General features: G+C 42.2%; 1 protein-coding gene across 1 annotated transcript in view; it reads right to left on the minus strand.

Moving 5' to 3' along the window:
- The window catches only part of cacna1ab (calcium channel, voltage-dependent, P/Q type, alpha 1A subunit, b), a 118,518-nt gene extending 110,348 nt beyond the window's left edge, over window positions 1-8,170 (minus strand). Inside the window, exon 1 of the mRNA XM_061829210.1 lies at window positions 8,078-8,170. The gene's annotated coding sequence lies outside the window, so the exon portion shown is untranslated. The remainder of the gene's footprint in view (window positions 1-8,077) is intronic.
- Window positions 8,171-12,232: the final 4,062 nt, after the last annotated feature.

Here is a 12,232-nt window from a genome sequence, read left to right on the forward strand (position 1 = left end):
TAGTCTTGCTTCTTTGGTTCACATTCATGATGATAGTATGATAATATTCTATGTGTTTATTTTACTGTCAACTGCCTTTTAATCGACTACACATTTTTTTATACTACCCACAATGCTTTTGACTATGGGGCAACAGATTACTGTATTCTTTTATTCTCGTAATAAGTTGAATTTAAACAAACACCGTAGAAAATTAATTGCAAGTTGCACCAGATGGAAGGCGGGCCGCCCTCCAGAAAGGTATTGTGATAAATATCAAAGAATAAAGCTGACATTTAAAAACAACAACAACAGCAACAACAAAAAAAAAAAACATAATTAGGTGCTTCATTACAAGCCATTATATCAATGTGCTAAAGTGATCGGCCATGTTTTCTTCGAGTCGTGATCGTGCGCGCTGCGTCATGTGATTCCCGTAAAAAGCCTGCAGGCACGATAAAAGCCCATTCCCACTCCCGCTGCCAGAAGCGCGGCACAGTGTCGGGAAAAAGGAGGAGGCAGAGGAGGAAGAGCAAGGGGAGGTGCGGACAATGACGGCCGACCGCACGGCGGTTTCACGGCGGGAGGACGTGACGCAATTGATGATGACAATGGAACCATATGATGAAGGTGAGGATGTTCCTCGGCTATCAATGTAGCTGGTGAGGATGATGAGGATGCTGCGTGTGTGTGTGGGCGTGTACGTGAGCGTTCACGTAGGCAACCCCCGTAGGAAGTCCTGGTACCTCCCTGCTTGAGACCACCCCCGCGAGGCAAGCCCCCCCCCCCACCCCGACCCTCGTCCCGCCATCACGGCGCTCTGATCTCACCCGGCAGGCGACGAGCACACACATGCACATGGAAATATGGAGCATTTTTGGTGCCAAAATAACATGAAATAAATCAGATCAGTGGAAAACATATCAAATCAAAAATTAGTCAAAATTTCAGTTCATGTGTCATACCACGGCAGTGTAGCAGCAATTAATGGGGAGGAGGACTTAACGATTTTAAACACGATCAGAAAGAATTAGACAGCTGTCACATTCAGAAGCAACAAAGCTAATGTAGCATCGTTAGTAATGTCGCTTATGCGTACTGTGACGTTAACACAGTCGGTAAAGCGGGTTGTCCAGTGACTGAAGGAGTCCTGGTTCAAATCCCAGATACGACTGTTCGCATAACGATGTGCCCTTGGGCAAGACAGTGAACTCGAGCTTGCTCCCAGTGCATGGCATCTGTCACCCATTGGTGTATCAATTGATGGGGGAAGGTGGAAAGGCCCATCATGGTGTAGGTGAAGCGCTATTAAAGTGCATTTCATAGACCCGTTATCAGAATGCAGTATTGCATCACTGACGAGCCGTTAGCTGTGAATGACCTCGTCTGACTTCATTCCAGGAAATCTTAACAACCACATGTATTTTCCTTCAGGAGGACGCCACAAAACTACTTCTACACCGTGACGAAATGCCCAGGTAGTGCCAAAAAAAACAAAACACTGGAGAATTCTCTTCAGAGGAAAATGAACAAAAACAATGAGGTTGAGGCAAGAACTACTGTATTTTAGAAGTATTGCTCGTGTTTGAGACGATACACAATTTCCATTTCATATATATATGTGCTGCTTTTTTTGTTACCCATTTATTTATTTATTTTTAGTTTGTTTTTTTTACACTTTTCTCAACCTGTAGAATGAACATTTTAAAAAGGACTCAGTGGTTAGAGCACTGGTTTGGTAAACCAGGGGTTGTGGGTTCGTATCCCACTCGGGCCTCCACTCCCTGAGAAGGGTTGCGTCAGGAAGGGCATCCGGCGTAAAAATTGTGCCAAACATATATATGCGTTCGTCTGAGATGATACGCTGTGGCGACCCCGAAAGGGACAAGCCGAAAGAAACACACACACATGTAATTATTATTAGGATTATTATCTCTGTGGACCTCAAAACAGTGAGCAGATGATTGACAGAACTCCTAACGTAGCAAGGAGACCAGTAGAAAAGCAATGACGGAGAACGAAAAACTTGTTGGGAAACGGTTGACTTGATGGTCGAAAAAAGGCTGACACAGCACTTTGGTTTTAGTGTGGGCGTGTGCGTGGGTGTGTGTGTGTGTGACAGGCAGCCAAAGCGAGCTGACGTGGCGTCCAAGCTAATTGGACGATTGCTCTTTCCATTCTCTTCTTTTTTGGCCACTTCTTCTCACGCTGCCATATTAATTGATTTGCTGCTTGATGGGAGTGGAGGGCAGGATGAAAAAGAGGATGAAGAAAAGGAGGAAGAGGAGTGGCTCAGCAAATATGAATGAGGTTGGAGGGCGTGGGCCAAAAAAAGAGCTGGGGAAAACAGAAAGTAGTGGAATTTATCTCGCTGTAGTCAGGTCCATATACATTTAGACATTGCTGAGTTTTTTTCTCTCTTTTAATCAGTTTAACAAAACATTTCAAATATAGTTTTATGATGGAAATGGACATGAGGTTCAGACTCTCAGCTTTCATTTGAAGGTGTTCATGTCCATATACGGTATACTGTACAGTATACACACAGTGAGGAAAATAAGTATTTCAACACCCTGCTATATTGCAAGTTCTCCCTCTTAGAAATCATGGAGGGGTCTGAAATTTTCATCGTAGGTGCATGTCTACCGTGAGAGGGATAATCTAAAAAGAAACATCCAGAAATCACAATGTATGATTTTTTTTCATTATTTATTTGTGTGATATAGCTGCAAATAAGTATTTGAACACCTGTCTATCAGCGAGAATTCTGACCCTCAAAGACATGTTCGTCCACCTTTAAAAGTCCACCTCAACTCCATGTATTATCCTGAATCAGATCCAACTGTGTCAGGTCGTCAGCTGCATAAAGACACCTGTCGACCCCATACAATCAGTAAGACCCAAACTTGTAACATGGTGAAGACCAAAGAGCTGTCCAAAGACACCAGAGACATAATTGTACAACTCCACACACCTGGAAAGGGCTACAGAGAAATTGCCAAGCAGCTTGGAGAAAAAAGGTCAGATGTTGGAGCAATCATTAGAAAATGGAAGAAGATAAACATGATGGTCAATGTCAATCGGAGTGGAGCCCCACCCAAGATATCCCCTTGTGGGGTCTCAATGAGCCTTAAAAAGGTAAGGAATCAGCCCAGGACTACACGACAGGACTTGGTCAATGACCTGAAAAGAGCTGGGACCACCGCTTCTAAGGTGACTGTTGCTAATAGACTAAGACGTCATGGTTTGAAAACATGCATGACATGGAAGGTTCCCCTACTTAAACCAGCACGTCAAGGCCGGTCTTAAGTTTGCCAATGACCATTTGGATGATACAGAGGAGTCATGGGAGAAAGTTTTGTGGTCAGATGAGACCAAAATGGAACTTTTTGGTCATAATTCCACTAACCGTGTTTGGAGGAAGACAAATGATGAGTTCCATCCAAAGAACACCATTCCGACTGTGAAGCATGGGGGTGGTAGCATCATGCTTTGGGGGTGCTTTTCTGCACATGGGACACGTCTGAACTGTATTAAGGTGAGGATGACCAGGGCCATGTATTGTGAGAGTTTGGAGAACAACCTCTTTCCGTCAGTCAGAGCATTGAACATGGGTCGTGGCTGGGTCTTTCAACGTGACAATGACCCGAAGCATTCAGCCAGGAAAACCAAGGAGTCGCTCCGTAAGAAGCATATCAAGGTTCTGACGTGGCCTAGCCAGTCTCCAAACCTAAACCCAATAGAAAATCTTTGGAGGTAGCTGAAACTCCATATTTCTCAGCAAAAGCCCAGAAACCTGTCTGATCTAGAGAAGATCTGTGTGGAAGAGTGGGCCAAATTCCCTCCCACAGTGTGTGCAAATCTGGTGAACAACTACAGGAAACGTTGGACTTCTGTAATTGCAAACAAAGGCTACTGTACCAAATATTAACATTGGTTTTCGTAGGTGTTCAAATACTTATTTGCAGCTGTATCACACAAATAAATCATTAAAAAAAAAAAAAAAAAATCATACTTTGTGATTTCTGGATTTTTCTTTTTAGATTATCTCCCTCACAGTGGACATGCGCCTACAATGAAAATTTCAGACCCCTCCACGATTTCCAAGTGGGAGAACTTGCAGTATAGCATATGTTCAAATACTTATTTTCTTCACTGTATACAGTGGTAGCTTTACTTACAAAATTCCTTTGTTCCAGAAATTGTTTTGTTACAGGAATATTTCACAAGTAGAAGTACATGTAAATAGCATTATCCTTATAAAATGTTGCCCATTTATGACAAAACAAGATATGTGCTTTAATTTAAAAGTAATTTGTTTTCACAATTTGAAATACTGTTTGCAAATATCTACTTTTCAATATCTGGATATGTGTTTTTTTTTTTTTTTTTATTTAAAGACCTTAGCCAGGTGCAAGTGAGAGATGTTCCAAAAAAAAAAAACATCATTGCATGATAACCCATTTGTCTTCATTTCTTTTTTGTGTAGTTGTTATACTGTGTGGACATGTCCAACAGTATTGTCTGTTACTCAAACCAAAAGGTGACCTCATAACTTATTTCTTTTCTCATAGAGCGAGAGACGAGCCAAAATGTTTTTAATATTACTTTCCACTGATATGAAACACTCACATTGTTTCCATACTGTTCCAAAAGGTTTGTGCCTCTCTGACAATAAACCAGACTTTGATAATGCATTGTATAATTAGACAAATAGATAATCAGTATCATCATGATGCCAATCAGAAAGCGGGTGACCATGAGTAGTAGATGGAAGAAAAGAAAATATATGCAGCATCCTCAGACAGTAATTCATCACCTTTAAAAACAAAAACAAAACTGTGTGGTTTATGGTCGCCGCTGCGTTCAAAGCAGCTGGGAAAGCAGAGTGTCACTGACAATTTACGAGGATTGCTGATCTCAGCGGAGGAATTAACTAATTGCTCGTATTGTTATTTGATTCCAGAAAAAGGCGCTGTCGCTGCATCGAGACTATTAGCTGATTGTGAGACTGACTCCAACAACCACATGCAACACAGTCAACACAACGGAGAGCAACAATAGCAACACTAAAGCAAAAAAAAAAAAAAAAAGTCTCACCAAGCAAAATACAAAATGAAATCAATGTTCCATCAAGTGAATTAGCCAATTATCTCATTTCACTTTATTTGATCGCCTAATATCGTTAAATTTCATGCTTGGCACTAAAAACTTGCATTTTGTCGCTTTAACTGAACTCTTCGGTTCCATTTATACGTTATCTGGCGACATCTAGCGGTAATCGTAACAACTACATCACCATCCATCCATTTTCTGACCCGCTTATCTTCACTTCGCCATGGTCGCTGGAACCTAAAAGCCAGCTCTATTTATAATAATGCTTTCAAGGGATTAATTTCATTTAATCATGGATTAAAATTAACAACTCTATGTTTTGGAGAAATATTTTCTTATAATTGAATTAAATTCTCATTTTATCCATTAAATGTACTCGGTAATTAATTTTGGCGCACACTCACATGAAGCAAGATATACATTTTTAAATTTCAATGTAATTATTACTTTAATCTAATGATTGCATCTTCTGTACGTTTTAAGATTTAAAAATTGCGATCTTGGTCTTTAGATCGTGACCCACGGCTCGTGACCATAGGTGAGGGTAGGAACGTAGATCCACTGGTAAACCAAGAGCACAGTCTGTTGACGCAGCTCCTTCCTCACCACATCAGACCGATACAGAGTCCGCATCACTACACCAACCTTCCTGTCGATCTCCTGCCCCATCCCTCCTTCACTTGTGAGTACTTAAACTCCTTTAAATGGGGGCAGGATCTCTTTCTTTGACCCAGCACTGTACCCTTTTCTGACTGTCAGATTTGGAGGTGCCAACCGCTTGACACTCAGATGCAAATTGTTCTAGTTAGAAAACTCCCATGCACCCTCGAGGACCCTGCAGAGGGTGTAGAGCTTGTCAGGAGAAAAAAAAAAAAAAAAAACACACTCCTCCTTTTGAATCTGAGACGTGACCTCCAAACAGACTCTCGTCTCCAGCACCCCCAATTAGACCTCATCAGGGACGCTAAGGAGTGTGAGTCAATTGCAGTTGCAATACACCCTCCAGTGCCCTTCTTATAAAAAGGGGCCATCACCCGGGTCTGCCAGTGCAGAGAAATTGTCCCCAAAGTCCATGCGATCATGCAGAGGCATGTAAACCAGGAAAGCCCCACCACACACACTCACAAGCTGAAGAATTTCTCAACCACACACCGAAACAGTCACATTGCCCGCCAAAGAGGTAACATTCCAAGTTCCAAGTGTCAGTTTCTGAAGCCAGGCATCAGACTGCCACGGTCCCGCCCTTGAGCTGCCTCGCAGCTCTCTGCGCACTTGAACCCCTTTGCCCCTTCCAAATGTGGTGAGCCCTTGGGAAGGTGAACTCGCGTTGTCTTTTGGGGCTGTACTAATTGTACAAAGTTTAAAGATCCACTGTCATGAAATGCATGATTTTTAGCATGTTATTCATGAAAAAACGGCAGCCGGTATGGACCCATCCGTTTTTCCACCACAAAACATGGTTTCGACGTACATGGCTTTTTGTAACTCCCGCCATGAAAATTGTCTTGAGGGATTTGTTTTCAAGAACAAGCAGGAAGTGACCTACAGGGCAGTAGTGCACTCAAGCAGTCTCGTCTGTTTATACTAGTTTTACCTGCTGGAAGGTAGCTCGTTGTTCCTTCGTGTTAGCCAAAATGCCGGCTCATTGTATTGCTGGATATTGCTCGAATACTCGGGAGGATCGATTTGCTCTTCATACTTTTTGAAAAAACCCGGTTCGTCGTGAAAAGTAGATTGCGCATGTGCAAAGGACGAGAGCTTCAATGACCATTGAATGACAGGTAGGTGTGTATACAGCTACTTTAAAAAAAAAAAAAAAATAGTTGGGGGGGACACGTTACCCGTATGTCAGGGGTGCTAAATGTGTCGATGTGCCACCCCAGCCGAAGCCGTGATCAGCGGACGGCGCTGGCTCATCTCCCCCGCGCGGAGGTGCATCGGACGGGGAGGCGGTTTGGCCGCGGCGTCGTCGTCACTCACGGGCAGTGTTGTTTTTACCACCACTTCGCGGAAGTGGATAGGGCTGGGAAATGGTTTGGCCGCATGCGGTTTGGCCGTAATCCGCATATCATCTAAACATGGCTCGAAACTACAGGGTAATATTGCCCCGGTCACTTCACTCGGTTCAAAAAGAGTTTCCGTGTCAGAAGGGGCGTGTTCATCTCCCATAGTAGGTGGCACAGCATGTTTTCAATGGCAAATGTCCGGGGTGACGTCACGGACAGAAGATGCAGCCAATATGGCGACCATTTGGATGTCAAGTGAGACTTCCGCAACTTTGCACATGGATGATGGGCTCATAGTTATTTTTTCATGTAGACATTGAAGTGAATAATGCTATATGTATTTTTCCATTACATCTATTTTAGAATGTTTATAGGGATGACAGTGGACCTTTAAGTGTAGTTAGAGTACCACATTTTGATATGTGGGCTCTGGCTCGTGGTACGTGAAAGAATCACTGAATTATATGTTTAAACTAAGCAGAATTTTACAGTGGCTTCAATATTCCTTAATTGAGCACATTTAATTTGTGAAGGAAAATTTAACTGCCAAGTTCTATACCTTAACAACATTTGATCTTTTAGAACTGTTTTCCAACATTCATTTCAATATTTTTTATTCAATATTTTCAATATATCTTAATTAAATTCTTAAGTAATTTTATTTTCCAAAATTGAAGCACAGTATTCAGGTCAAAGCAAAATGATGAATGAATGAATTAAAGTGGTCTACAACTGGATTAAACACTTTTTGGGAATAAAATCTTTTCCTGGTATTTGGTAAACACTTTGGCTTACTATGGTTGTGTATTGTAATGTTGCACATTACTGTGGTAACGTGGCCCTCGGCTGTTGCTGATGAATAGGGATTGGGCCGGACCGTGAAGAGCAAAAATTCATGGATAATTGGCGTCCATTGTAAAAGTATTGAAACTTCTAGGGGTAAAATAAATAAATAAATAAATAAATGAAGAACTCACTCCCATCGCTTTCTCCTGGCTTGCGGCGTGTTGAGCTTCTTGTGCTGCTGGTGGGCCAAGATGACATCACGGTGGACCACCAGCGCCCCCCTCCTGCGCACCAGTGGGACTGAAGCGTCTCCCTGACCGATCACGACCGAGGGCGGCCTCCCATAGCGCTCGTCAGTTCTCACGTTGTACACGGCATGGAAGTAGGTCGGGTTGGGCCCCACGCTGCTACCGCTGATGGGGGGCGGCGGGCAACGCGGGGCCGGCTGAGACTGCTGCCCTGACGCCGCCGTACCACCTGCTTGGTCCTGACAGCTCTGGGGCCACATTAGGCTGCACAGCAAGGAAAGAGACCTTTAGCATCGATAAGTAGGCTTTCAAGGTCAGGTTACAGTTTCAAATTAGGACTTTAAATCTAAATAAAGGTTTAGGTTATTGCTATAAATTCATGTTTCAAGCCAATATTTCTAACACACACGATACATATATAGTATATATACCATAATTTCTGGCCGATAAGCCGGGAGTTTTTTTACACACTTTCAACCCTGCGGGTAATGCGGTGATGCGGCTAATTTGTGCATTCTTTTTTCTAATGGCCACAAGGGGGCAGTCGAACGGAATACGTAAGAGTGAAAACCAGTGGAATATACAGTATGTGCAAGTAAGTGATTTTTACTGGTATGTTTTTTTCAAACCGCCCCTGTTGGCACTGTGCTAGCGTGTTGCTGCCACGTCTCAGTGATTTTTACCATTTTTTTTTTAACCGGCTCTGTTAGCACTGTGCTAGCATTAGTGCTGTGCTAGCGTGTTGCTGCTATGTTACTGCCGCGTCTTTGATGTTTACTGGTATGTTTTTTTTTTTTTTTTACCGGCCCTGTAAACTCCGCACTAGCGTGTTGCTGCTGTGTTACGGCCATGTCTGAGTGATTTAGGTTTTTTTTTTTTTTTTTTAACTGGCTCTGTTAGTGCTGTGCTACTGTGTTGCTGCTATGTTACTGCCGCGGCTCTTTTTTGTTGTTGTTGTTTTCTTAACCAGCCCTGTTCGTGGTACTGTGTTGTTGCTAAATTAAGCTAAGTTATTAAAACTTTAAAAACTCTGTGTACTGTCTTTCTTTGAAAATATATTGTGTTTCAATGTGTGTTTCAACGTGGGCACTTGCGGCTTTTACACATGTGCGACTTATGTATGTACCAAATGGTATTGGTGATTCTTATAATCCAGTGCGCTCTGTAGGACGGAAATTACAGTATTATGTATTCCCTATTGGAAAATGGCTCTTTCAAGTCAGTGTTAATTGGTTGGGATTTCCAGCAAGGGTTAAATGTAGTAGTTAAGGGTTAAGTTCTGTCTTGTTTGAAAATGAACTAAAACGTCTCCCGCTGCTTTCAGTGTCGCCAAATGTCCGTCACGAGAAGAACAATTGTGTGTTTTTGCCGCTGCTGACCAGGCGAACTGTACGGCCTTCCTGGTGGTGTCATGTCAAAACAAATGAACGCCATTGTAAGTACACACAAGAGACACTGATGAGACATTGTGCATGCTCAGGACTGCGCAGTGCCGACCCTTAGGGGTGGACTGTGTTGGCAGCGGCGCAAGGTTGATGCACGTGGCTGCGGGAAACAGTGGCACCTAGACACCAATTACCCGCTACACGACTGGTTTCAAGACAGGCAAACGGTTTTCGAGTTTTGCTTCCTGTTTGTTTACCATTAAGATTTAATTCAATAGTTGGCGTGCCTGCTATGAATAATGTTTCTAATTTGGATTTCAAGCCAGGGTTATGGCATTAAGTTAAGTGTTCCAAAATTGATTTCAATTCAAATTACTGTACAATAGGGTTTAAAAGTAGGGTTGTAAAGGATAGTTCGGCTTCAAACAAGGTTTTTGAGAATTTCAAGAAATGTGTTTCAAATTAGGGTTTCAAAAATTGGTTAGGGGTTAAAATTATGGTGTCAAGAATCAATAAGGTTTCAACAAGCTTTGGTGTTTCAAATTAGGCTGTGGATTTTTAATTAGGGTCTCAAGAATTGGCTATGGTTAAAAGCCAGGAAAAGGATCTCATTTTAGTGTTTCAAGTTCAGATTTTTAAAAATGTCTTACTGTTTCAAGACAGGGTTACGGTCTCCAGTTAGAGTTCCAAATTAGGGTTTCAAGCAGGCTTAGAGTTTAAAAGTAGGATTTCAAACAAGGGCAGCGATTTCAAGAATTGGTCAGGGTTTCAAAAGTTTAGTGATTCACGTTGGGGTGTAAAATTAGGTTGAGGGCATCAGGGTGGCATTTCAATTCGCTGTTATGGTTTCAATCGAAGATTAGGGTCTCAAATGGATTTACAAAGTAGAGTTTGAACAAACGGCTGAGGTTTCAACAAGGTTAATTTATCACGTAAACTTTAGTGTCCCAAGTTAGAGTTTCAAATCTGGGTTTCATACGAGAGGTGGTTTAAATCTAAGCTTTAAAGCCACAGTGTGAATTCAAATTAGGGCTTCAAGAGTTGGTCAATGTTTCAAATTAGGATAACTGATGTTAAGAAGGGTTTCCAGGTTTCAATTTAGGGGTTTTGCCTTAAATGCTCCCTCTATTATTAAGATTGATCTCCACATGCGTGCTGTGCTATTGTTTCCACTGCTGCCATTGTTGGTGCCTTTCGGTGTGTCGCGCTTCTGGACCTTTTCATTTGTGACATCTGCTCTCTGTTGGCTTTCTTTGACAGCAAACAGCAAATCTGGACTGTCTCAAAACCCACACGAAAACAACAACGATGTATGAATACTGCGTGTACAGTGAAGATGGAGAGGTTGGTAGGATCCAGACTTATTCCTCAGGTCTTTTGGCTCCAAAACAGTCAAGTTATTTGTGTCCGAGAGGCACTTGGGAGAGAAGCACATGTTACACAACACGTTCGTCCATATGAACAATAATAGATACGGCCAAGAACATCCAAACGCCAGCCAGGAAGGGAAATGTGTTGATAAACTTCCTCTGGGTTTAACCCAACAGGGATTTTAGAGGGTTTTAGTTGTTGTTGTTGATTTATGAGCAATTTACCAAATATCATGTTGCTCAATGAAACTGGCTTCAGGGGCTGAATATTAAATTGTGTGTGTGTGTGTGTGTGTGTGTGTGTTGGGGGGAGGAGCAAAAAATGCCCACTTAAAAACAAAATAACTACCATCCTCTTTCAGACATGGGTTTTCGAGTCAAGCCAATACGTTGCGGTGGATATCTGGTTAGCAGATTCGCCACACGGTTCTGAGGACCCCGGGTTCCAATCCGGCCAAATCTGTGTAAAGTTTTCATGTTCTCCCTGTGCCTGTGTAGGTAATCTCTGGGTACTCTGCTTTCTGCCTCACATTCAAAAATCATACACGGTAGGTTTATTGAATAACTCCAAACTGCCCGTTGGTGTGAATGCTTATTTTTATATGCCCTGTGATCCGGTGGCGACCAGTTGAGGGTGTACTGCGCCACTCAACCAGAGTGAGCTGGGATAGCCTCCAGCTCACTCACAACCCTAGTGAGGATAATCGGAATGGAAGATGTATGGATTCTCATTATAGATCTCTATCAGATGTCATATTGCCCAGTGAAACTGGTTTGAATGGCTGAATTTTATGTATACTCACACATAACTAAACTGGGAACACCCAAACTTGCTTTTAGTCGATCGGGGCCAAAATGACAAACTTTCTTTCATTTCAGCCATGACTTCTTGAGACATTTGTGGTTTTAGTGCCAAAATGAACATACAATGGCCAAATTCAGTTAAAATGACAGCTTTCCTGTATATTTTCAGGCATGGCTTCTTGAGACTTTTTTGTGGGTACACACGTATGATAGACAAATTTCATATTGCTAGGTGAAACTGCTTTCAGGGGCTGAATTAAAAAAGTACTTGTGGTACTAAAATGATCCCACAATGGCTATTAAGTCAAAACGGGAGACTTCCTGTGTCTTTTTGGTCATGGCTTCTTGACTTTTTTGTAAATCTATTCATGATCGCTATGCCTACAAAATTTCATGCTGATAAAATAAAACTGGCTTCAGGGGCTGTATTTTTTCTTTTTTTAAATAACAAAAAAGTCTTGGAGAGCACTACCAAGGTAGAAACTGGTGATTCTTACCTGTCTGTCAGGTGCTCTTTTGGCTCGTAAGCTCCAGGAGGA

Source organism: Syngnathoides biaculeatus, chromosome 9 (genome assembly GCF_019802595.1).
Source record: "Syngnathoides biaculeatus isolate LvHL_M chromosome 9, ASM1980259v1, whole genome shotgun sequence".
NCBI lineage: Eukaryota > Metazoa > Chordata > Actinopteri > Syngnathiformes > Syngnathidae > Syngnathoides > Syngnathoides biaculeatus.